At 31.2% G+C, this 27,374-nt stretch overlaps 1 protein-coding gene and 1 pseudogene across 1 annotated transcript in view; both read right to left on the bottom strand.

The window, feature by feature from the left end:
• LOC127711227 (platelet endothelial aggregation receptor 1-like) overlaps positions 1-27,374 on the bottom strand; it is a 118,783-nt gene that overhangs the window by 18,269 nt on the left and 73,140 nt on the right. The window lies entirely within an intron of this gene.
• LOC127711886 (multiple epidermal growth factor-like domains protein 10) lies at positions 66-15,897 on the bottom strand (annotated as a pseudogene).

Below are 27,374 nucleotides of genomic sequence, written 5' to 3'. Positions count from 1 at the left end.
GTCCATATATCTTAAATTTCCATGATTGATCTGTTGTCATCGATATTTTATAAATTTCAACTTAAGTTTGTACAATCATGTTGACATTAATACCGACCGGGTTCTGTAACATTGATATCTTCTATTTCACAATATAAGTTTTCATCTTCAAATGGAAGTTGCAACACTGATACTTCTGTTTCTATTATAAACGAACCAGTCTGAGCGTTATCTCTGTAGGTTGATGATCTTTGTTGTGCCTTCCGGCGTTTTATCTTTGGTTTTGTAGTATTCTTTTTTGGTTTCTGTACTTTACGACATAGTGCTTCTTTAGCTTTCAAGATCATCGTTACAACACAGACCAAACCAATAACAGCAGCAGCCATCATTATGTAAATCATAACTGTACCTTTTGATTCATTAATGTCTCCATCTGAATTCGGATCTTCTTTCTCGACTGAAACGTAAACAAGATCAAAACCAACAAATATTTTAGATGTAAGTTGTAAACACGTAAACCTTTTAAAATTAATAAAATGTGTATGTATGATATTTTCAAGGGGTTTTTCATACGTTAATTTGTATCAATCAGCATGGTTTTTAAATGGCTACGTAAGATATAACTATATCTTATACGTCGAAAATGGTAAATCTGGTAAATCTGTATACTTTCATTGGCCCCTAATACTCAAAATATTTATTATCCAAACGCTTCTTTTGTCAGTTAGCATAATAGCAACGACTTTATTTCGTTATCACTGGTGCTCCACCAATGTCCATGATCAAACCTGGAAAGATTTTGTAAAACCGTGGTTGTCTTTATTCTCAAATTTTATTCCGTAAGTTTTAGTTCACCTGTATATTTTAGCTTAATCTGGTTAATGATTTGTCCTTTCTCTTGTTTTGGAAAAAATATCATAAGTTGATCTCTGTTATGAGTATCCTGACTACGGTGAAAGTTTAAAAAAAAATCTTTTGATTTGATTGCAAACTACACCACACAACTTTTTTGTGATATTTTTTATTACTTTTTAGACATTCAAACTATCTAGGTACCAATGGTATGTGAAGAACAACAAAATAATATAACTTTCAATCAAAATAAACACACGTATTCATATCTGATACTGTAAAGTAACTTAATATGTCTCGAGTGATTTATTTTTGTGAGTTTTACGACTAGAAAAATAACGTTAGTATGAAAAGTCGCGCCCATGTCGAACTTGGATCTTCTCTGAATGAATACACGAACAAAGATAAAAAAGCTCAAAATCTTCTGAACACAATATCCGAAGAAATAAGTTGGTTTACAAATTCTTTTCCTGTTGTCAGTCTTTGTCTCCATGTTTTCCGTTAATATTATATTCTATGTTGTACCCCATATATACTTATACGACTTTTAAACCTTTCCAGTTGAAGAAATAGCAAAAACAGTAAATGTGTTATTATAAGGAATATTTATCGGAACCTTGTTGTATAATCTTGTCTTCTACTAGAATAGGACTTGCACTTACTGCACTCTCCGGTTATGATGTCGCATGTTACGTCATCTGAACAGTCACAAGTTCCATTGCAATCCTTTCCAAATTTTCCAAATGTGCATTCTACAAGATATTCTGATTTTTTTAAACGGTTAATACAGTACATTGTTTTTCAAATCCTCACATATCTATCTTGTATGCAGACTGATTTTTTTTTATTTTTCCTCTTTTCTATAAAACTAAAAGTTTTGTTTTGACGTAAAAGTATTTTGAAAATACACATAAAAACACTTTGCGGGACAAATTTGCCATTCCAGAATTGGCAAATCTGACTTTGCTGTTTTACAAGATATGAAAAATATTCTTTGGCCAAGTGATAGATAATTAAAAAAAAATATTTCCCCATATGTCCCAATGTGTCACTGTTGTCACTGTCGTCACTACAGCTGATTAAAAGTGCATTTCCCATGGGAAATTAAAAAATTCCGTAGGGAATAGTAGAAGTTCCCATCGGAAAAAGTACTTTTCCCATGGGAATTTTGCAGTTCCCATCGGAACTACAATTTCCCATGGGAACATTAGTAAATAGTTTGTTCCAATGGGAAATTCTAAATTTCCCAAGGGAACTAATTTTTCTTCCCATGGGAACTATTTTTTCCTTGGGAACATTTCTTCTTCCTATTGGAACATCTATGTTTCCCATGGAAACATTTTTTTTTCCTTTATTTTTCTCGGAATTAGTAAAAGAGCTATGGCTTGAAATATCGTAACGAACTAAAGTGTACCAATAACCGGGAGAGGTTTATAACATTTTCATTTGATAAAAATATTATAATTACACTTAATTAAAGGTATTTCTATTATACTTTTACATTCAAAAGTCTTTTATTGTCATTAAATAATTGATATAAAAACATTGATTGTATTGTATCGTCGTTTATTGGTTGGTTACTATTTAACGTCCAGCGAGAAGTATTACACATTGATGACCACTTAGATGTTCAACTGATGCAACAGAATATTAAAGTTGGATTCAGTGAAAATGCAGTTCATTATGCTACAATTGTAACCTTTAATTCAAACCGTTTAACATTTGTGTTGTGGAACATATAAAAAGGACGCAAAGGCCGTACGGTGACCCAAAGTTGTTAACTTCTATTTCATTTGCACGTCTTAAAACCTATTTCCCTGAATGGTATTATATACACTTGTATTTTACCCTTAGGCTGTTTTCATGTAATTTACAGTTTTTAAAAAGGAGCTTTGTCGTCTTTTGCAACTAGAGCAAAGACTTTTAATTTTCTTTTTTTGCAGTAAAAGGTAAAACAACTATTTGATTTTTAAATTTAAAATATTGCTGGTGATCTTTTGTATGAATATAGAACAATTCGAAAATGTCCCAATTTGCAAATTTTAGTGAATTTGGTGGTTTATTTTTCTGCACTAGGTAGGTGGAAATTTTATTATCTAGCTCTGCTAAATCTTTAAATATGACGATTCCGGGAATTACACGTCGATGTATAGAATTTATAGTAAAATCGCGAAACTTGCCGTACGGTCATATTTTGTATTTCTAATTTTGAATAAAAAGTCTAAACCTTTTCAAATATTGAATACGTAACCAAATTTCTGTAACTTTCTCCATGTTTGATTTATTTAATTTATGTTTCTGAAGGCAGTTGATTGGACACCTGTTTAATGTAGACGTGGCTATCTGTAACTCTTCCCTAATCAGCTGTCCTATTTGACAAACCTCTGTGAGATGATGCGTGACTACTGATTGTAATATGTATTGCAAACTAATGTTGTTGCTACTGTCGGCTTGTCATCAAAAGGGGAACTACGAACTCAGGACATATAATTTAATTCAACTTCAAAATGTATGTTCAATATTCAAAAGAAAATCCTATTTGTTATCTATAAGTTATTGTTATAAGATTTATAAAGCTATGCAGGTTTTGATCGACTCGTGCCAAACTTCTCCTGTATGTCATTCATGGCCAGTGTGTATTGTAAATTTCAATGATCATGTTGATAACATGTTATTAAATGGTCAAAGCTTATGATCATGTATAGTAAGAAAAAAGAAGTTTTAAAAATGAAATATGACTAAACATTTGATGGAAATTTAGACTTACTCACAAGCTGTGATATACATAGGCTTGAAAACGCAAAAGAAACATAAACTTTTACAAGAAGGGATTCATAACATTAAAATGTGTATTGAAAATCGCAAGTGTTAAGAAATTAAGAAGTATCACACTGCTAGAGAGGGTCTGGAGGGTCTACTTTAAAGAATATAGAACAATGGGCCAATACTACAGAAAAATGGTTAAAAAATAATGAAAAGAGAAAAATGAGGTAAAAACATGTAGAATACAGAAAAGAAGTAAACCCATCTCCAGACCCTCATCAAAGCGTTTTGATCACTTTTAATAACACAATATAATAACTACAGTTACAACGTGGAACGTCTAAACACCGCTCGGGGCTCCTGTCAGGACATACAAACTGCATTCAGGACATATAATTGAATTAAAGTATATCATTCGATAGAAAATTTTTCTTTAATTGAAATGTTTGTTTTAGGATTATCAAAGCAATATTTACAACGTTTTACATGTTTTTATCGGCACGTGTCATACTTCGGGATATGTCATGCGTGACCAATGTTTATTCTAGTCAAGGATTTGTATAGTACTATACTCTTACTATACAAATACTTGTTCTAGTATTTCTGATCATGTTGGTCAAATTTATCTAATATACAAATGTTATGGATATCATGAAATAAACGCAATATAATTGATGGAAAGTTAGATTTGCTTTTTTTTAAAGATTATTTTCAGCAGTGAGATACGGTCTTAAAATTTTGAGAAAAACAAAACTTTAATAAAAAGATGTATAACCACACAAAAAAGATATAGAGAAGGCATTTTTAGATCTGTTTGGTCGAACCACGTATAAACCTACAGTTATTGTAAGATAGAAGGGAAAAAAATTAAAATCTTAAAGAATTGGTTTTTTTTAATCTCAAACACAAAAAAATGAAAAAAGAACAGGAAGGTCCATGCCCAAAGCCGCGGTGAAATAGGGATACATTTTAGATTTTAGAAAACTATACCAAGTTAAACTTCACTAGTGAATTTCATGTCATTGCAGAATGACAATACCTTACTTTCATTTGACAAATTGAAATTACTCCGTAAACTCTAAATTCACAGCTAATTATTATTAGTGTACCGGAAATGTATGTTATAACATGTCTTGGAAGTTATGTAATACAAAACGTATTTATAGTGGGGCGCAGGGCATTTTAGCGAAACATTCAAAACTTCATTTTAGCGCAGACATTATAGACCCTTTAAGTGCCGAATTAATCCGTTCACCTGTATTTTCAATAGCCCATTTTAGCGAAAACTTGCCCGGATGAATAAAAATCTCCATCCTAAAACCATGACCAGTAATTTATGCTGGGTTAATGTCTAAGTTGCATTTACATTTTTTTTGTTTGTTATGGAAATACATTTAATTTGTTGTTGAAACAAACAGAGGAAATAAAGTGCGACCGATGTGATAGCTAACGTCACCCAGCCATTTTTGCTTTCTTGACGACACATATATAAGAAGCATCGATTGATCTCTACAATCAATACTAGACAATGTTCCTATCGAAATTTTATGAACAGTCTTCTAAAGGGGGTATATCAAGAGCCGGTTACATGTCCGTACGTTCACTGGTAAATAAATTGACAATTAGAAAATTGAGTTAACTATTAGACTTTTAGTGCTGTATTTTTATGGACGTGATATATTTTATGTTCTAGTTGTTTTTGTTTTATGGGTCTTGTATTTTCAAGGATTTTTATAATTTACTATACAAATCCTTGGTATTTTGTATGAAAAATACAAATTTGTGGTATTTCCACGCACCGCAAATTAAGTTGTTTTAACATTGTTTCATCTATTTACCAATAAGTTTCATAATAGAAAAAAAAGTTAAATACAATTAATCGTTTTTAAACATTTTAACGATTTAAAAAAAAAATCTTAAAATAAAAAAAAGTACAAAAACAAGGTAAAAAATAATTTAACAATAACTTATAAATTTTAATTTATTATTATGAATTTATTTCCGTGACTTTTCTTCATACATTCACCAAGAAGAAGGTAGGACAGAAGTACACAAGAAAATATTGAGGGGCAAGAAGTCACAATTTAGTTTTTGGTTAATTTTTTAATAAGAATCAATTTTAAATAAGTTTAGTCCCAACATATCTTTATGTATCTGTCCATGACACTATAATGCCTTTGATATACATCATTGACATTTATAGCAGTTTATATAATTATATAAAGAAAATTGTTCATACAATTTTGAACATAAAAAGTCTCCTTAAATCTCCATCCGTTGCTGTATAGTAAGTCGATAAAAAACGACGATTTTCAAATAAAATGTCCAACTATATTTGTCAAATCCGTGAAGTAAACACTAGGCACAAAAAAATTGTTTTGTGTATTTTAATTATGATAAAGACACAATGAAATTTTTCACCAGAAAACCATGTAGAATATCTTTTTATTTTTTTTGGATCGTTTGGCTAGCGTTGTCTATTTTGTTTTCTCGGGGTGCCAGTTTTCTCTTCTTTTTTGTTGGTACTGATAAATGAGGAAATTTCAATATTGATAATTTCGTATTGAATCAAATGTTGTCCCAAATAAAAACTGAAAATCAATTAGATGAATTAAATACGCGAGTATTCAATTAATGTACATGCCGTACGAATAAGTCCACGTGAATTAGCAGTTTAATAAAGGGATGAATATGTATATTCCCAGTAAATAATGACAATTACTAAATTCTTTCATTATATATACATGTAGGAATATTGTATAACAATTACACATGTATATTACTGCTCTCATTCAACAAATTTCGAGTGTCCAGGTTATATTCACAACATGACGTGCTTGTATTGTAACAAATGACACATTATACTAGCTGAGACCGATCGATAATATAAGACAAATCTGCGTGCCGTGCGCAGAGTGTATTCCCTCTTCTAAATACATGAATAAACATGTATACTAGTATTGTTATAATCACGCAGTCAGCGTTTAATTAAAAGGACATTTATTTTTTGTGAAATAATTGAATAAAATTTACGGTGTACGAAAGAATCAAAGTGTACTTAAATATAGCGAAAGAATATCTTGTTTTCACAACGCATACGCACAACTTAATTTAAAAACTTACTTCTCATTGCTACATATTTTACTGGATAATCAGAGTTTTGTGGGAGTAGTATAATGAGTGCAACTTTCGATATGAAACCATATTGATATCTTGTTGAAAACCTGCTTACTGCAATAATTAAAAATAAATCCTGTATTTCAACAAATTAATTTTGTTCTAGGAGAAAAACATTCAAAAGGAAAAAAATGTGCCCATCGTAAATTATGTTCCCAGGGGAAGAAAAAATTGTTCCCATAAGAAGAATATATGTTCCCATGAGAAGAAAACTTATTCCCATGGGAAGATAAATTGTTCCCATCGGAAAAGTTAAATTCCCATGGGAACTTTTTGTATTCTTGTTTTCCCATGGGAACTTTAAAGTTCCGATGGGAACTGTAAAATTCGCATGGGAAAAGTACTTTTCCCGATGGGAACTTTAAAATTTTCCATGGTAACTTCTATTATTCACATCGGAAGTTTTAAATTTCACATGGGAAATATACTTTTAATCAGCTGTAGTGACAACAGTGACAGCAGTGACGCATTAGGACATATGGGGAAATTTTTTTTTTTATAATCTATCACTTGCCCAAAAAATATTTGTGTTATCTTGTAAAACAGATTTGCCAATTCTGGAATGGCAAATTTGTCACGCACAGTGTTAAATGCTCGACTAATTATAACACTTGTACTGTAATAAACACATTGTAAATGTTGCTTGACTTAATTTCCGAATGAAAGAAATCAAGATATTAAACAAATCTTGTGGAACAAAGCAGTACGTTTGTCAATTGTAGTATTTACCCTTTGTGCAGTGATCTCCAAACCATCCCGCAGGATACAAGCACACCCCAGTTACCGGATCACACTGAGCGTTTTGTGCACAGAAACATTCCTCATTGCAGTTCACACCGTATCTTCCTGGTGGACAAACTTCAAATAAAATAATCATTGTTAATAAATGTATATGATGAAAACATTATAAAGGAATATATATATATATATGGTTATGTAAATCCTGGTATTCAAAGTAGATTAAATACCATAATAGAAACATACAGACCTGAACCTAACATTTAACTCTCATTAGTAAGTTTATATAAAGTATAAGATATGTATTAAAAGATATGGTAAATTGGACAATGAGACAACATTCAAATGACACGCACACACGCAAGGAAGTCTAGAATATGTACCAAAAGAAATAAAATATCGTGCAGTCCAGAAAATTTGTGAATAAATGTGATCAAGATTTTCAAAGATCTGCTATCAATACTAAAGGGCAAATTAACAGCAAAGGCATACTTTACGAGAAGTGGTTATGAAAATGAATTACAAGAGCAAACAAAAAATAGAAGTGTACATTTTTTTCAAAAATAAGGAAACAAAAAGCTGGAATCAATTTATTTGACTTGTACAATGAGCGTTATGTATTTATGTCATTACTTCTCGTCATAAGTATCAATTTAACATTATAACCGCATCGTATTTAAATTCTTGTTCTATGTATGAGGTATTCTGTTGAGAAAAAAGCATTATTGGCATTTTATGACGTCATTTCTCTCGTTATGACGTTATTCTTTTGAATTTAAAAGTCTTGTAATGTATGTAATGAAGTACAACACAAGTAGTGCAGGTTTATAAAAATGTTTATCTAATTAGAAAAATTTCCTTGTCGTTTTACAACAATGAAAACATATGTCCTAAGGGCTGCCTGCCGACAATTGACATATATGACCTTAGTGCGGTAAAAGGTCAACCTTTGAACAGCAATGTTTTTAAAATAGGCGTACAGACATGCGCAGTTTTTATCCTTACATTGACGTCATTTATATCGTTATGACGTTTTAGTGCTATTCATTTTAGTTCAATGATCCATATTTCTTTGATATTAAATGGAATTCAAGTAGTTAAATTTTGTAGTTCCTTTGAAAAGTTTCTTCTCTATTTCTCTACAGTAGACACATATGCCCCTGTCGCCGACTGCCAACAAGTGACATATACGTAGCAAGCGTGTCAAAAGAATTAAGTAAGCATTCGGCATATCTAACAGCATCATATTTTGGATAAGCGTACACTTAAAAAATACATATCAAAAGATGGAATTTGTTGGATAAAACTTAACATTTTTATTTTATGCAGTGTGACTACCAAATATAAACTATTGGTTTAAAACATTTGCCTATTATCTTTGCAGAACTTTCCCGTAAGTCCTTCATAACAGACACAGCCATGAATTGGATCACATTTCTTGTCACCTATACAGTTGCACATCTCTTTGCACTGCACCCCGTAGTAATCATTCAAACATGGCAGTGAGCAATCCTGACCAAATTTTCCAGGCGGACATGCTGCAGTAATATATTTGTAATCATTAAAAACCTCTTGTACTCAGATAATTAAAATCAAAAACAATCTTTATAAGTGAAAATGTTTAAAACCAAAGACCAAACGAAAACGCTAAAAGCATAAGCATAAATAATATTAATGATTTTCTTAATTAGTTTAGTATTTTATATTAGTCGATATTGAAAAGCTGGCGAATAATATATAATCGAAAATGTCCAAAACGCATCCATGACTTTAAAAGATTTTACAAGTAGTACTATTTTATTATTCGCAACACTAAATGAAGAATGTTTCATTATACATTTTAATTTTACTTAACCAAATTAAAATTTATTTCGAAATCTCATCAAATATTCATATTCGAAGTCAACGAAAAAATGCATAAAATAACGTTTTGCTATCATAAACAATATATTTTTGCTTGAAAAATCGATTGATTACAGTTGATCTGAACAGATGACAACGATGAACCTTTATCGATTTTAATATAAATGTATTCCCGACTGGCTTAGACTTAGGGTGATCTAAAATTTGAGATATCGTATAGTCATCTTTCGATCGTTGACGACTTGGTTTTATCATTTAGATATTTTGGTTGGTTGTCTCATTGACATATATAAAACATTAACAATCTCACTACAAATCAGTTTTAAAAAATCTGAAATGACCTGTATTTGTACTCGATTGTGCTGATTTTACTCGACCATTCTGAATTATACTCGACCTAATTTGAACCTTACACGACCAATAAACATCTACTCTATCAATCTTTAACGTATTACTTTATTTTTGTCAACGAAAAACCACTTATTTTTACATCGAGTTATTACATAATTATGTGTGATTTTTTTTATCGGAAAGATCACTTTCTTACAAGAACCGCTTGGTCAATTTCTAGCCGAGGAAATCAAATCTGGTAAAAAATAGACTCTAAATAGAAGATAAAATAAATAGATTAGGAACAGGTAGAGGATTGTTTAGACTTGTAATAATTAGTCCAGTATGGTTCATAATTGTTCATTTATGGTTCAGACTTGGTCGAGTATTGTTCTGACTTGAGTCGAGTATGATTTAGAATCTTTATAATGGTTAGGAAATGGTCAAGTACATATCAAGTTCAAGATCAGACTTTTTTAAGTATGTCTAAGACTACAGTCGATTAATATCAAGTAAAATTCAGACCAATTAAGAATGGTGGAGTACAATTCAGTACAGTCGAGAACAGAAACCTCCCAGTTCAGATTTTTAATGGTTTGTAGTATATGTTTATACGAAAAAAAAAACAAAAAAAACACAAGCAATAAACTACATAAAGTATGTATGCAAAAAGGCAATATTACCTTCACATTGTCTATTCTGGAAAATATAGTCAGGACAGCATTCTATATCTTGTTCCTTTGGGCTTACAGACGGATTACTAAAAGGAACACAAAAATCTGCTTAAAATAAGTATCTAAGTGCACATAAGTGTGTGATTTTGTATGTTTACTTGGCATAACCTTTCAATTTTTTAGGTCCTCAATGCCCGTCAATTTCGATCTTTGTTTTGTCCTTTTTAACTTTTTTGCGCGTTTTTCATATGTCTTTTGTAGACGAAATGCGCGCCAGAGGTTTAAATCGTTAATCCTGGTATCTATGATGAGCTTATTTGCATCGCAGGAATGACGGTTTATTACCAACAAAAATGATACTACCAAAATTTATGTAACAAAATAAATACAAATTAATTGAACTTGAGACAATATTTTATTAGCATTAGAAAAACTACATTTTTGTGCTTAAAATAGTCATCAACTAAAATGGAATTTTGTAAAGAAAGAGGAAAAAGTTTTAACATTCCTTTTGAATTCATGTATGGTTGAAGAAATAAAAAAAAAAACAAAACAAATGCACTTTTAATATAAAAAAATTTAAAACGTTAAGACATATACATGAACAAGCACGGTATCTTTATGACGAAAGAGGAAAAAGGAAATACAATTTGCATTCAGGACCAAAAACCTAGTAATTTTTTTTCTCTTAATAGTGCAAATCTTTTCATATAGGAATTTATCAAAATGTTTATGATAAAGCATTGTCAGTTGCAAAATTCTACCTTCTAGGTTGATGTATCGCCTGATGTTTAGTAAAAAGACGTGTACAATTCCGAAATATGTGTTTAAATGGTCTTAACAAGGAACATTAAGAGACAAAAGTTATGCAAACCAAAGGGGGTTAGAAGCATAGAATTTTTGTTTGATTTAGATTTAATGTTTTAATCAATATCTTTTATTTTTCACGCGAATATCATGACAAACGTACCTTATCTTTACTGGCTTTAGACAAACATGTGGATCCCCAGTCTTCAGTGTTACGACTCAATCAATATAAACAAACATGAAAAATAGATTGATGTACATAATGACCCTCGAAACAGTCTACATTATCGTTGTTTCGAAGACGTTTTGTGGTTGTCAGATATGTTGGCACTCTTACATACTTGTACCGATCTATATTGTTATGCTACGAATAGTTTCAAATATTATTTCCTCAATGTCCAAAAGCATTTTTTGAACAATGTATCCGGTTATTGATTATTATTGTTATTGTTTTATTTCATTATTTATTTATTATATACCGCTTTTGTGTTTCGGACTAGGTTTTTATGTGATGTCAAATGGTAATTGTTATGACAAAACAATCTCCTTCACAGGCGAATAAACTCTCTTCTGTGAGATACTTTTTGTATTATCCTATTAACATTTAAAACTAATGAAGTTAATTTAAGAAACGTATTCATACAATTAAGTTTAATTCTTATAGTTGGTTTCTGAAATCATCAATTTTGTTTGAATTTGAAAGATATTGTCTTAATATTATGAACAGTATGTTTAAGTTCTGACCTCTTGTTATTAAGATTTAAGGTTTTTCTGAACAAAAGTTTAACAGTCTACGTTTTTTCTCAACAGATCCTTAACATTCTGATTTTGTGTCAATATATTGTGAATATTCCTAATTTTTCTTAAAAATCTCTATACATTTTAAATTTGTTTAGATATTGTTCAAACGGTTTGATTAATCTATGTTGAATAGGTTTTTAATTTCCTTACTGGTTTTCGCATCTGCCTCTTTTGAAGATACTACCATCAGTTTAATATATAAATGACCCAATTTCACGATACACAGAAATAATATAGAAAGTTTTGTCTTGATATAATTAAACAAAAGTTGTTGATATCTCAAGACAAAAGACAAACAAGTATGCATTTTTGTAAAATTGTTACGATTAAGGAAATAATCCATCTAAATAGTTATTCTCCTTAATCGATTGTTATTCTATAATAGTACATATTTTTTTTTTTTCATTATGTAAAAGCATAAAGTACATTATGTGATCTAATTACAAGTATATTTCTGTTGAAAAAAGACGATAATGGCAATTTAAATGTTGTCAAGAATAGTTTGCATTGTTTTCTTTCAGAGCGGATACAGTGCTGCAACGATCGCAAAAAAAGTACAATGAAATAAATGTGTTTTATATCGTCTGCACGAGAACTTGAGATTTCAGGTTCTTACAAATCCTTTGAAACTTACAAATTACCCCAGTTGTGCATGTTGTGTTTCACTCAGAGACTTCATTTACTCATTTCCTTATACAATTGTGTATGCGTATGTTTTATTTTTGTTTTCCTCAATAAACATTCCTATTGAAAGTAAAGAAAACGGCGAAGAAAAAGATGAAATAAGTGCATTATAAAGCCTAACACTGAATAAACGATATTAGATTCTCGAGGTAAAAAAAAACAACATTAATAGCCAGAAATTGATATACCAATGAGTTAAACCTTAGCTTTTACATTATATGGAGTTCTCAAATCATCCCGATCCTAATCAAGCTGATTAAACCAACACCAAAACCCTTATTTAGGTAATACTACTTATAACTGGACACTCTGTGTCAATCATCCTAACAGAAGGTAATGTAGGCATATGCATATGCATCAGGATCTGGAAAGTACCGGATATGAAGCTAGAAAGAGCGATGCTTCATTCTTTGGTTAAAGATTTTTAGACAACATTTACATGTACTTTTGCAAACCTTCACGGAATTTGGTGAAACTTGGACAAAAGCGTATTTCAGATCCAAAGACAGTATTAGAACAAATGGTCTATTTTTTTAAAGTTATTAACGTTGTTGATAATGTATAGCTCATCATTAATGCTACCTATTTAAAACTATGAATATTCGTATATTGAACGTAAAAGAAAAGGTAGAGGAAAACCTTGAATGATTGCAACATCAAACTAAACAAACGCTATGTGATTCGTGAGGTAATGACAAATATATAATCGCAAAGAAAAAAAACACACAAAGGCATCTAGAGATTAAAAACCAATTAAGATATGCATTATCTTATAACTTTTTTACTGTTTTTTTGCAGTAAAACATACAACTGTGGTACCAGGATTGACCGAATTAAAGACTGACCGTAGAGATACATAGTAAATGAACAGGATAAACCCTGAAATACGCATTATCTGACTTATATACCGTCAACAAATGTAACAAATTGCATTCTAATTTACTGGACATTAAATAGGGAGGTTACTTTCAAATGAGTTTAGTAAAAACCAGGCCCAAAAGATGGGTTTAAAGTATATATTCAAAGGTGAAAAAACCTCACTTATCTAGATAAAAACGTTTGCAATCACTGTCTACTAAAATAAAGGCAACAGTAGTATACCGCTGTTCAATATTCATAATTCGATTAACCAAAACAAATTCGGGTAACGAACTAAAACCGAGGGAACCACATCAACTATAAGAAGAAAACAACGGAATAACCGAAACATTAAACTACAACAAAAGCAAACGCCAACATACATAGAAACGGGCTGTCTGATAACAATTGCCATATACCTGACTTGGTACAGGACATTTTAGGAAACAATGGTGGGCTAAACATGGTTTTATTGCTAGCCAAACCTCCCGCTTATATGGAAATATTTAAAATGCCGCTTAAATGACAACACTACGTGACAGGAATACAGTACAAACAAACGCAAGAACACTCAGCACAGAGTAATACATAGATAAATAATAATATAACAGTACATTACAACATGTAAACCGCAGAATAACAACGGACACCTCCCATGAATTTACAACAGCACACAAGGACACCATAAACGAAATAAAAACTGCACGTCACATGAATGGATCAACCTCACAAAAAGTGACGTATTTTTTGTAACGTTTATACTATCACAGGTAAATTTCGGAAAATAAAATAGATTTGATTTTAATTATAGACACGTACAAGAATATTAACTTTGGATTGAGTTTGTAACGGTGTTATTTTATGTATTTTCTAACCATGTCAGGAATATTAAAATGGAATTGTGTTTGTAACGGTGTTATTATTTGTATTTGCTAACCATGTCGGTTTTCTTCTTAATCAAAACTATGTATAAACAAAAAAATCCTGTGCGTATAGTTGCTTTTAACTTAAAATCATATATTAAATGAAGTAGCTTATTTTTTATCTTAACTTTTACATACATATAAAAAAAAAACTGTAATATAATGCAAGATCATGTAAGACCAACACGTATTAGAAATTAACAACCAAAATGCCCGAAAGCGGGATATACAACTTACCGAACCACGTCATCTGCTATAGTGAACATAAGACATAAGTAAATATCCAAGCGGAATTACAAAAGAAACATCATAACTAAATACATGAATGTTGGATATATAAATACCGAGACACATCGTATAGCAATGCGAATTCACACTCGGCAAAACAGTCATATTCGGAAAGTAAACGGACAAGACGACGTAGATGGTAAACCACACTCTAAGACGTGGTAAAAATATCGTTAGTTAGTTTAGACACAGACACATCGTATAGATAAAACAATTCGTGATGGTGTCCATAAAATTTACGGATTGTCATTTTTAATCTTTAAGGAGCACACTCCTGTATATGAAGTCCATAACGTGTGAACATGCACGAGCATAACGTATCAATTGAGATATGTAAACACCATACGACGGGGCAGAGGGTATATTACTGCTGAGAAAGTGGAAATTTAAATCTTCCCGTTTGTCATAGATTTTAGTCTGAAGTCGTCCATCTGTGCCAATATTGAGGAAAAGATCAAGGTATGAAGCAGTCCTTCTAGTATCAGTAGTATCCTTAATTTCAAGTTCACTGGGATATATGAGATGCACGTACTGACTGAAATATGGGTTATTCAATGATAGGACACCATCAATATATCTGAACGTAAAATTAAAGAATTTTGCAAGGTGCTTTTTCTTTTTGTCATTTAGAAGTTTCTGAATGAATTCTGCTTCATACGAGTACAGAAAACAAATCGGCCAGTAGGGGTGCACAATTAGTACCCATTGAAATACCGACTGTCTGTTGAAATATCAATCCTTTATATTCAACTAATATATTGTCGATCAAAAAGTCCAGCATTTTGATAATACCATCTACAGTGTATTTTCTGATAGAATCAGTGTAGTTCTTCACAAAATAAGAATTATTATAACCCAAAACAAGAAATTTATTTCTACGATTCCCATTTGTATAGAAAAAGCTCTGTTTATTGAGATGGTGAAGTCGATCTTTTAATTAAACATGGGGAAGAGTAGTGTAAAGCGTAGAAAAATCAAAGGTCTTAATGTTGCTTGTTGCTGCAAAATTGCCGAGATTGTGATTTAAGATTTAGCAGTAAATCTTTTTAAGAATCCACATCTTCTTGACAACACTGGTTTACTTACATTGAAATAAAACTATATATCATTTGAACAACCAGACACAAGAAACAAATGTACTGTTTCGATGTATAAAACATACAAGTGTTGAAGGCCGTACTTTGACGTATAGTTGTTTACTTTTTATACATTGTAACTTTGATGGAGAGTTGTCTCATTGGCACTCTTACCACATATTCTTTTTTAGAAGTCATGTTTAATAAAGACTTACCAAAGTAGGATTGTTATGGGTTTTTTTTAGTATTGAGTTTCCCTTTAGAAATTGAAATGTCTAAATCTAGAAAAGGACACTGCTGTTTATGTTGGATTTATTTAAAGTAAGTTCCTTTGGATAAATTTCGGTAGTATATTTAGAGAACTCGGGATTATTTAACGCAAAAATATCATCAAGATAACGGTAGGTATTGTTGAATGTGTCAACCAAATGTAACAATGACGTGTCTTTACTGAGCCTCAATTCAATATTTAGATGATGAAAAAACCCAATTCATTCAGGTGCGTGGTGGTGAAAAAACCAATTTAATATTTGGGTGAATTGGAATTAATAATGCAATTGAAAAAACTATTGCACTCAATCACATCAAAGTTTATGGGTAAAAAACGCAATTTGTGAATTTTTATCTGCAGCTCTGATTGTATTGTTTAGTGTATATTTGTATCATTTTGTAGCAGTCAGATTGTTAGGATTTCATACTTATAAGTATCTTATATCTTACGCTTATATCATAGAACCCCCCCCCCCCCCCCCCCCCCCTTCTGTTTGTTATGCTATTATATTTTCATGTATTTATTTTTAATATTTATACATAGGATTTTGGAAATAAATACACCAATCTCGAATTATGTTTTATGAATGAATTACAACGATTATAAATGACGTCATCGAACAATCAGTTTTTACTGTGATATACAGTTGTTATCCATTTTGTTTGATGTGTTTGAGCTTTTGATTTGCCTATTGTTAAAGGACTTTCCGTTTTGAATTTTCCTTGGAGTTCGGTATTTTTGTTGCTTTACTTTTTTTGTATAGCATCATAAGCATTGTGACATAGGAAATATATGGAGAAGTGTACGAATTCTAAAGTTGTCCATATCCTGTCCTACACTACTGTTTACTTTAAAGAACCCTTTACCCTTATTATCATTGGACATGTTGATTTTCAGTGAAATTGCCAGATGGTCTGTACTAGAAATCGGGGCTGGTCTAATATCTGTAGACTTTATCATAGTTCTCAATTTCTGACTGGTCAGAAAATAATCTATTCTTCTTGCCTCATCATCATTTTTTTTACGTTGTATATTGATTTAGTTTGGGATGTAATTGCCTCCATATATCCTCTAGTTTATTCATTTTTATTAATGTTTTCAAACTATTTGTATTTTTTTGTTCTGTACTTTTTTATTATTCTTTCTAACTGCACTACTCAATGTTTCATTCATATCTCCTCCTACTACTAAAATTCCAAGACTATGCTCTTCAATTACTTTATTTACATTATTAAAGAAGACGTTTCCCTTTTTCTTCTCATTTGGTGCATACAGATTAATCAAAGAAAATATATTGTTGTTTATTTTAACATTTACCGAAATGATGCGACCTTCTTGATCAGTATAAGTAACAATTATTTTTGAATTTAGTGTTTTTTTATAAATATAGCTACACCTCTTGATTTAGTGGTGCCAAAACTGTGAAACATATCTGCGGCATATTCATTGTTTATTTTATTTTCTATTTTTACAACAAAATAGGTTTCTTGGGTAAAAAGTATGTCTGTTTTTTGATACTTTAACCATGTATAAAGTCTTTTTCTTTTTTCTCTTTGACCTAGTCCTTGACAATTTAAGAAACAAATGTGTAAAGTTTTATTCATGAATTTTATAATTTTTGTAGCTTAAAGCAAGTGAATTTAAACCTAAACCTTCTCCCTACTGTATTGAATTTTTGTCTGAACAATTTTTATAATTTGATGTAGACAACCATCTTTAATATGAATAGAACATATGTAAAAGACACAATACATAATTGTTAGCATTTGACTCTTTAGTTTGTTGTACAATACTAAAAACATTGACAAACATATACAAGAACAATAACGTGCATGGTTTTAAAAACATATACATATGTACATTAAAATAACATTGAATTTAGCTTGATTATATTAACTATAAATATACTAAATGCAGTCTCTATTGGACTCAATTTATATACCCGTAAAATTGGACATCGGTTCGGAAATGGTGTACATGTTTTTGATAATCTATGTAGAGATTTTCCCGTATCTATTAATGGAGCAGTCGCTCATTAGGTAAATTCTAATTATTGTTTTCTGATTCTAATAATGTGCATATTGTTATATTTTGTTTTAGCTGTACTTAATAGTTACACTTTTGTTTTTTTTTTTTTTGCAGGTAGGTTAGATGTCAAACTCAAATACAAAACGAGCAAGATACATTGATACAAATTTATGTCTTTAGATACGATCGACCGTGTCGTGTAGAGATGTTTCAAACGAAGATGATAGTTGTCACACGTGTGTAATATGCATTGATAATAGGATGAATTTACTTGTTTTACATGAAGGCTAAAGTGTTTCGATTTAGTGATACTGAAGATTTTTACTGGAATACAGTTATTTGTGAGGATAAATATTGCTGGATTTTGACTAAAAATTCTTTCACAGTATCTATACATGTAAATGTATATTTGTGAGCATTTGTATTCTAATGCAATGTATTGAAGCCAAAATTTATGTTGAAAGATTTTACAGTGCTGTGTTATCCATGTATAAATATTGACTGTAGTTAAATGTTACTGGATTACAGTTTGATACATAGATTTTTTTTCCAGCTACATAGGATTGGATTTTTGAGATTCGTAGTCCGGTTAATCTGTAGATAGTAGAAACCTGTTTGCAAACTGTTTTTCAAACTCTGATAAAACATACATAAAGGAGTTGAGTTTGTGGAATATTATTAGATATGTATAGTATAGAAGTATGTTTATTAAAGAACATTCTTTAATTATGTGTGTAGTCTTTGTTTGATCGCAAAGACCAATAATGATTCGTTTTTTTTAATCTTTGACATTATGTTATAAAAAAAAACATTTCGGTTCATTTCTGTTTTACCTTTCTTTCTATTGCTTCTAGAAAGTATGAAATCTAATATTCCATCACAATCATCACTACATGTCTTTGTATTTTTACTACTTTTCTTTTTAAATTTACATAAAAAGCATTATCTTTAAGGTGGTTATCTACTTTGAGAAATATGCTTGGCATAAATATATGTATGAATTATAGTAAAATTATATACAAACAGTTCATTGTAAAAATATAGAGATGATAACAAAAAGAAAAAGGAGAAAGCTACATAGTAGTTTATACATGTTTATTTATCCTTTTTTAACTTTGAGTTTTTGGTTTGCTGGTTTGATTCGTATAGGTCAGTTGTGGGTGTTGTTGCAGACCTTTTTGAAACTTTATTTCCTGGAGTGATTACATTAGCTTGTGTTTTTAACCAGGAATTGTTTCATTGAACTTTTGTTTTTCATCTTTTGAAACATTTTGACCTGTTAGTTTCTTCTTTTTATTGGATTTTTTTTTTAGTTTTTTTGGGACTTGATGTTGCAGCTTGTTCTATATTTTCATCATTCTCTGCATTGGTAATTGATTGTTGAGTCGGCACATCTTGCGAATTTTTGTTAAGAACTTTCTTCGGATCACGAGTGATTGTTTGTGTCCATATTTTTACAGATATTACATTTCCAGTCATTTGGACAATTGCGAATGAAGTGGCCTTTTTCAAAGCATTTTTTACAAACTATGTCGTCTCTGTTTTTAGTTGGTTGACCTTTATGAAAGATTGTAGCCCTGTATCTTCTTTTTGCTACTTGTCTAGGAAAAGGTTGTTCCACAGGATCACAATAAAATATTCGGTCTCCTGATAGGCAGTTTGTTAATAAGCCATCAACTCATATGTGATCTCTAAAGAATCTGTGTATTTCACACCCTGCATTCTCTAAAAAAAGTTAATCTGACCATCATCGGCCGAGCATGGGATGTCTTTTACCCGAATTTCAACGTGATCTGGGTTTTCATATACTTGGAATGTAGGGTTTTGTGAATAAAAATTCACCAAACGGTCTCTTACCACAATGCCTGGCAAAAGAAGCTTGCATTTCTCTTCAGGTTTTTGTTATCTCGATTTACTTCTTGTTCGTGGATTTATGAGATTTGAACATTGATAAACTACTGTTGAATATAATATACCCTGTCATCGCCGTTCATACGGATTGATTTTGGCTTGTATTTTAGGAATATATAATTCAGTCTGAAACAGGTTAATAACTATTTCATGTATTTATTTGCACTAATGACTATGCTTATATATAGACAGTTTTGGGGGTATTGTCATACTATTAGCCATATTTAAAACTTCAAAATTTGGGTTCTTTTACTGTCGTTTACCTAATACCACTTTGTATCACTCTAACTCTTTATAGAAGATATATCAGAGGTATCATGTGTTTGTTTTACACAAATATGAGATTGTGACGAACTTCATTATGTGATTTTTGTTTTTTATTTATTGTTTGCTTATTATTCATCAATTGTAATGCATAAAATGGAGCTCACTACTTTATATTCATGGCTTATAAAGGTATGTATAAATTGCACCCTGATTGACACCTCACTCATTACGCGGCAGGTAAATAATGTGACAGGTAGCACATGGTTTTTTATACAGGTAAAGTGGTTAGGCAGAGCACACCTAGATTATGATGTGAACAGACGTTTAGTCTGCTGCAGTTCAGTAATATATTTGGTGATACCTCAGAATTGTCAGGTCAGATCATGGAGTTTCACAGGACAATATAATGAATTTGCTCAGGTAAGAACATTTATTTATATTTTTGACGGTGTTATCATTTATTTGTCATATTGGCACATCAACAGACCCAGAGCCTATTCATCACGAAGCGGTCGATTTATGGTGTGATATCTTGTTTTCACTTGATTATAAATTTTATTTGGGATTCAATTATTTGTTTCAGGGGTTTGTCCATGCAGTTTTATGCTCAGTTTTGAAGCGGCAGTATTTAAATGGTCAGACAACGTACGTCCCATTCATTGACACAGATCTTCCCAAATACCGGTTACGAGGTTTAGCTTAACGTATCATACATCGGCCAGTATTTATGCTATGTGGCAGAAATTATGTATTTTGCGTATACAGAAGTTGGTGTTAGCTTTACCGGAAGTTGGAGTTTGATTTACCGGAAGTTGGTGTAAATTGTTTGGTAGTTTCATTTAATTTGAGAAACCGGAAGATATAGATGAAATATAAATTGCTAGATTTAATGTAGCGTAAATGCTATTTATATTCATGTTTTGAAATATGTGTAAAGGTTGGTCATTGAAATATGATGATGATTTCAACTGGTAGTGTCATAGAATGGATGCGTTTCCCTCAGTTTTAGTTTGTAACCCGGATTTGTTTTTATCTCTATCGATTTATGAGTTTCGAACAACGGTATACTACTGTTGCCTTCATATCAATAGAAAGCTGTGCAATTAGTGCAATATTTAATGAAGTGAATACATAGTGAGCCATACATCTTATTGATGTTACAAGTGTTATACAAGTCAATATTAAATCAGTGAAAAGTTTAACAAAGTGAAAGTTTAGATTAATTCAATCTGAAAGTTTTTGATGTTCCAAGCAACGTCCTAGATCTTGACCGCAAACAAAGTATATGGTAGTAGCTGTGATAAGACATTTTTCTGTTATGTACTAATTTTTACAACAAACATTTTAGTTGTGTGTATTATGTTTGAATTGGGGGCCTCGGTGGCCGAGTGGTCTAAGTAGTTACTACTGTAATCACTAGCCAGTCCACACTGAGGTTGTGAGTTCGAACCCCGCTCGTGCGGGTGCACTCGACTCCAATCTTAATTGACTAGGATTGTCAGTTTTCCTATCGAAGGTCGGTGGTTTTTCCGGGCACTCAGGCTTCCTCCACTAATAAAAACTGGCCGCCACGAAATAGCCTAAAAGCGGTGCTTAAATGTGGCGTTAAAACACCAAAAATCAATCAATCAATATGTTTGAATTGTGACTTTTATTTGTTTGTAATCATACTTTCATTTGCATGTCCATTTATTTGTGTTCATTTGCATGTTGTAATTGTGTTTAGTTTTGTTTGATTTTGTTCAGTCTAGTTTTAGTAAAATATTATTTTTACTTTTGTTTCTATGAATGTTGGCCAACTGACAATCCGATTATCCTACCTCTTTACAGAGATTTAAGTAATGTAATTCCTTTTAAGACCCACGAAATACCTTGAAAAATCAAACATTTGATTTAATGATGCATTGATCAATGGAACTTTTTTTCTTCCGATCTTTTCTTTTTCAAAGACCAATATTCAATGAAAATTCGTACAATATTATGACATTCACTATAAAAAAAATTTTGGGGTATAAAGGGGGTTCAGTTTGATAAAGATATTCTGGATAGATAAGATATACACGGTGGTGCAATTCCTAGGTTCCATGACATTTTGTATTCTTCCATGTTAGTCCTTTTATAAACAATACTAGACAATTTGTGCTTTGTATTTTAGGCTAGTGAATGTTATGAGAAAGGATTTCAAAAATTTTATTAGAAAAAGCACACATAATACATGTAATATATATGACAATAACTGACAAATAATGTAAACGAAACAAGATACACAATAAGTGAACATATTTCATGCGAAGAAAGCCGTTGCATTTTCTATTCATAAATTTCTGTGCAAATGAAAAGACAAGAAACCTTACAAAGCTGATGATTTAAAAGACGATATTCTTTGCTTTTTTTCTGTAGCCCTTATTCCAACATTGACTTATGGTCAAACATACAAAAGGTGAATTAATATTAATACTATCTTGAAACTAGCTGGTTTTTAAAATAGGACCACTGAAACCATGGGTAAACGAAAAAGTAAATATTTCACTTCCCATGTTTTGAGTAGTTGAACCTACCTACTCTTTCAAATGATAAAATATGCAATGATATAGTTTTTAAAATGATTATACTATTAGCCTGTGCTTTCATTCACACTTCAGATAGTGAGTATGTCACGAAGGAAATCCTTGCTGTTTAATTGGTTTTGAATGTTTCTCGAAATTAAATCTCATTTTTCCATGTTTTAGTTATTATGACTTCAGCACGATGGAATGTTAAAGAAAACATTCTATTTTATATTAATGTTCTGAGAGAAACAATAAATTTACGTCCTTTTTTGATGAATTGGTCAAAGGAAATTTTTCGAAATTTTTCGTTAATGTTATAATACTTCGGTTAGACAAACATGAAATTGTTTATAAGCAGGTAATGAGGCATATCTATATTTATGTTTCTAAGATGGCATCTACTTCTATTCACAGAGAACCACTGATTTTCAGTTTCTATATATTTATAAATAGGAAGATGTAGTATGAGTGCCAATGAGACAACTCTCCATCCAAGTCTCAATGTGTAAAAAAAGTTAACAATTATAGGTCAAAGTACGGCCTTCAAAAGCCGAATAGCTCACAGCGAACAGCAAGCTATAAAGGGCCTAAAATGACTAGTATAAAACTATTCAAAACAAAGTTGTATTTATAGTGTTATATACCTCTGTCAACAATATCTTACATATCTTGATGACGTGAAAGTTAACATCTATTAATTACATAATCAACAACAGAGCAAAACCAGTAAATAAGAAAAAAAGTATGATAAAATCTCTAAAAATACAGCTATTAACACATCGTTCAAATCTTAACGCACAGTATGGGTTCAAGTAATCATCGTTTACGTGTTGCAAAGAACAATACGAATTATGATATTGTTCTTCAAACATGTTGATGTTTGACAATGATTGTGCATTGTTCTGATATCCATTTTCTCTGTTTGTGGTTCGTTGCAATCTGTACTGAGAATGGTTATTTTCTATCATACCAGAACTCGTTCTCCTTATATCTTGCAACTGATCATCACGTATTTCACTGTAATGATTACTTTCATTGTAATGTTCATGGACACTGTCTGTTTCGTTAACGTTATGCTGACTGCTTCGGTTGAGTCTATGCTTCAAGTACCTTCCAAAAAGCAGATATGTTAAAGCCAGCAACAGTACACAAACTATGGAGACAGAGAGGGTTACTACCACAATAAATGAATTCCTGTAAAATCACAATAGCAATAAAATTAGACTTCAGCATTGTGTTTTATTTTTAAATGGGACTTGATAGTCCATGTAAGTTAAATTATATATTTCCGTTTTGGTTAAATGATTAACTATTATAAATGTCCATTTTCCTTTGGTCTTAACATGACTTTCCTTTTGAAAACCGGATTTAATCAGATCAATATCTTCAGACAAATGAGTGTTATCTTCCTCTGTACCTATGGTGTTGCTTTAGGTATTGATTTTGTGTGATACATTTGTTTTTACTTATCTTTGATCTTGAAGTAAAAGTCATTTGAGTTTCACTACAAAAAGAATTAAGTAAAGGGGGTCAATATTTCTGGTATCGTATTGGACTACAGTTTGCATTTACCTGTATAACTTAAAATGGTTTGTAAATTTCAATTGAAATAATCATGCAGTCGCTGAACAATTACGAATAACAACCTCTCAGGCAAGGTGGACAATAAGCAGTTTTGACTGTTGTTTGTATTTTTGTATATAAAGTAAATACGTCTACTATATTTAATGTATGCCGTAAAATCATAGCATTTTTGTCACTATTGATGGTATTACCCTCCGTTTAATTGCAAATACTTCAATACTTTTGATATCTGTTTTGTCTGTAGATTGTTATTTCATGAAATTGTTTCGTTTTGTTTCATCATATCAAATGTTGTAAACTTTAAACTTTCAAAATTTTTACTTTTGTGAGTACTTGATGATGATTAGATTTACAAACTTGCACTAATTTTTCAAATGTATTTTGTGGTATCATCGATGAAATATTGGAATCATTCACAGTGTTATTTTTCAGTAAAATATAAGTTGACACTGATGGTATATTTGAGACCTGTTGATATGTTGTCTATTTTGGATTGTTAGTTTAGTGTTATAATGGCGTTTACAACTCTTTTTTTTTATTCTAAAAAATGCCGCAGTATTACGCAACAGTAGTCAACCGATGTTCAAAAAGTTATCACTAAGTAAACAAGACTTTTAATAAGAACGACAGATAAGCGTTATACATATATGCATCATTTGCCTTGCAAATTAAATCTCATTTGATAATTTCACTGTGTTGGTATCTGATGATCTAAGACCACAAAACAAAAAGTGAACATTCATGTTCATAATTTTATGTTATAGATATGTGAAGCCATTGATATTGGCGATGAAATGAGAAATTCAAAACGGGAAAACTGAATTCGTTACGTTTGCCTATGACATATTTTAATTGTTTATCTTTTAATGCTGAATTTTTGTGAACGTCGCATGCGACGTTTGCTTTGAATTTTCTTATTTGCATTGGATAATTCATCTGTTGATATATAGTGTGTACATTTGAATGTTTCTAGCGATGTTTAAAGACATACATAATGACGAATTTATTACACACATTGTTTCGTGTCCAACAAACCCTGTAAGATTTAAGCTGGTTTTTTGTTTGGGACAATGGGTTCAAATTAGGTACTCGGTGCAATTGTGGTACTGTTACGTTAACCATTATATGTAAGAACATGCAAAGATGTTTGTTCTAAACAAAATTAACTTTTGAGAGGATTGTGCATAAATTCTGCCTCATCCGATGAAAATAAACAAGTGAACCAGTATGGTATAGAATTAGTACCGATCGGAATGTAGTCTGTTGGTTGAAATATAAATCTAAACAAATATCTCTTCTTTTTGCACTTGTATTGTTTAATTTTCTCCAATTTCTTCTATGACATAATACATTATTTAATTCATTACTCCATTAATCTTATCATAACTACCTATTCACATATATGGTTGACGTGTTTTCCTTTGGAATTTGTTTTTTCTTAATATTCATGCATGAAGTTTTATCTTTACATTCACATTTCCCCGAGTGGTTGTTGCATGTTGCTCCATCGTTGCATACACATGTTTCTGAACAGTTATAATTTAAATTGTAGTCATAATACCCCTGGTGACATTCTGAAATAGGAATGAATAAAGTGTCGGCAAAACAATCAAACGAAAATGAAAATAAAACTACTTCAAAAACGAGTGAAATTAATCTTGCAATATGCAAGACAAAGTGTAAAATATGGCGTTGCATATCGTTTTTTGAAATGGCATTGTCATTTTGTTTTCGACTTATGAGTTTGACTCTCCAATGGATATCGTCCGTCTCCCTTTTCCGTTGGGCAAACATTCATCACCGGGTTTAACTTGCTGATCGTTCCAAATAAAGACCACCTACGTTTATCCCCGATTTATATTTGATAACCATTCCGCAGCATCAAAAAGTAATTTAACAAAACTATTGAACTCCGAGGTAAATTCAAAATGGAAAGTCCCTTATCAAATGGCAAAATCAATAGCTCAAACAAATCGAACGAATGGATAACAGCTGTCATATTCCTGACTTGGTACAGGCATTTTCTTATGTAGAAAAATGGTGGATTAAACCTGGTTTTATAGTTAGCTGAATTTCATAATTGTATGATAGTCGCATTAAATTCCATTATATTGACAACACTGTGTGAATAAAACAAACAGACATAATAAGTAAAAATGTCCAAAATAGGGGCACAGCAGTCAACATTGGGTTATAATCTAAATCACCATAATACGAACAAATATGTCAATCTTTGGCTGCGGATTTTATTTGTATATTGTTCCGGAGCACATTTATTCCTGGTTTTTAATTCGTTATGATCCAATCTTAGCAATTAGGTGTAGAAATGTTTATTGGAAGTTGTCTGTCTTCTTATCTTTTTAAAGGCATGGTGTCGACTGGTTTTCTCCAACTTATGATTTTTCTTTGAACCCTTGATATTTTTGTATCATCAACAGATGCAAACTTCTTGCTTTCTTTAAAACTTCGCTCATTAATACTCCTGATTTCGCTCTGTTTGTAGTGAATTTTATTGAATTGAAATAAATGTTACCTGACTCATGGTTCCCTGGAATGCACACCCCTGTTCTAACGTCACACCTATTATCATTTGAACAGTCACAAATTCCACTACAATTCATTCCGAATTTTCCGAATGGACATTCTACAAGAAAGCACAATGCAGTGATGATTTTAAATATGCCTTTCAGTTTGTATATATAAAGGTTTATTAAAAAAACGTGTAATACGTTATAAAAGGCCCCAACTTGATAAACAGCAAGAGTTCCAACAAGAAATCCAACGCTCTGTTATTATGATATAAACAGATATGACGGACATTAACTATGGACAATAAATAAATTACAAGCTCCATGACAAAGTACAGGCACATACATAATGACTGTGTTAAAAATGTTTTTAAACGTTCAGCCCTTCCCTTACCTGGGACAGTAGGGTAACAGCATTACATC

This window comes from Mytilus californianus, unplaced genomic scaffold (assembly GCF_021869535.1).
Source record: "Mytilus californianus isolate M0D057914Y unplaced genomic scaffold, xbMytCali1.0.p SCAF_8, whole genome shotgun sequence".
Taxonomy (NCBI): Eukaryota; Metazoa; Mollusca; class Bivalvia; order Mytilida; family Mytilidae; genus Mytilus; species Mytilus californianus.
Note: the sequence above shows the minus strand (reverse complement) of the source record. Positions and strands in the feature narration are given on the sequence as shown.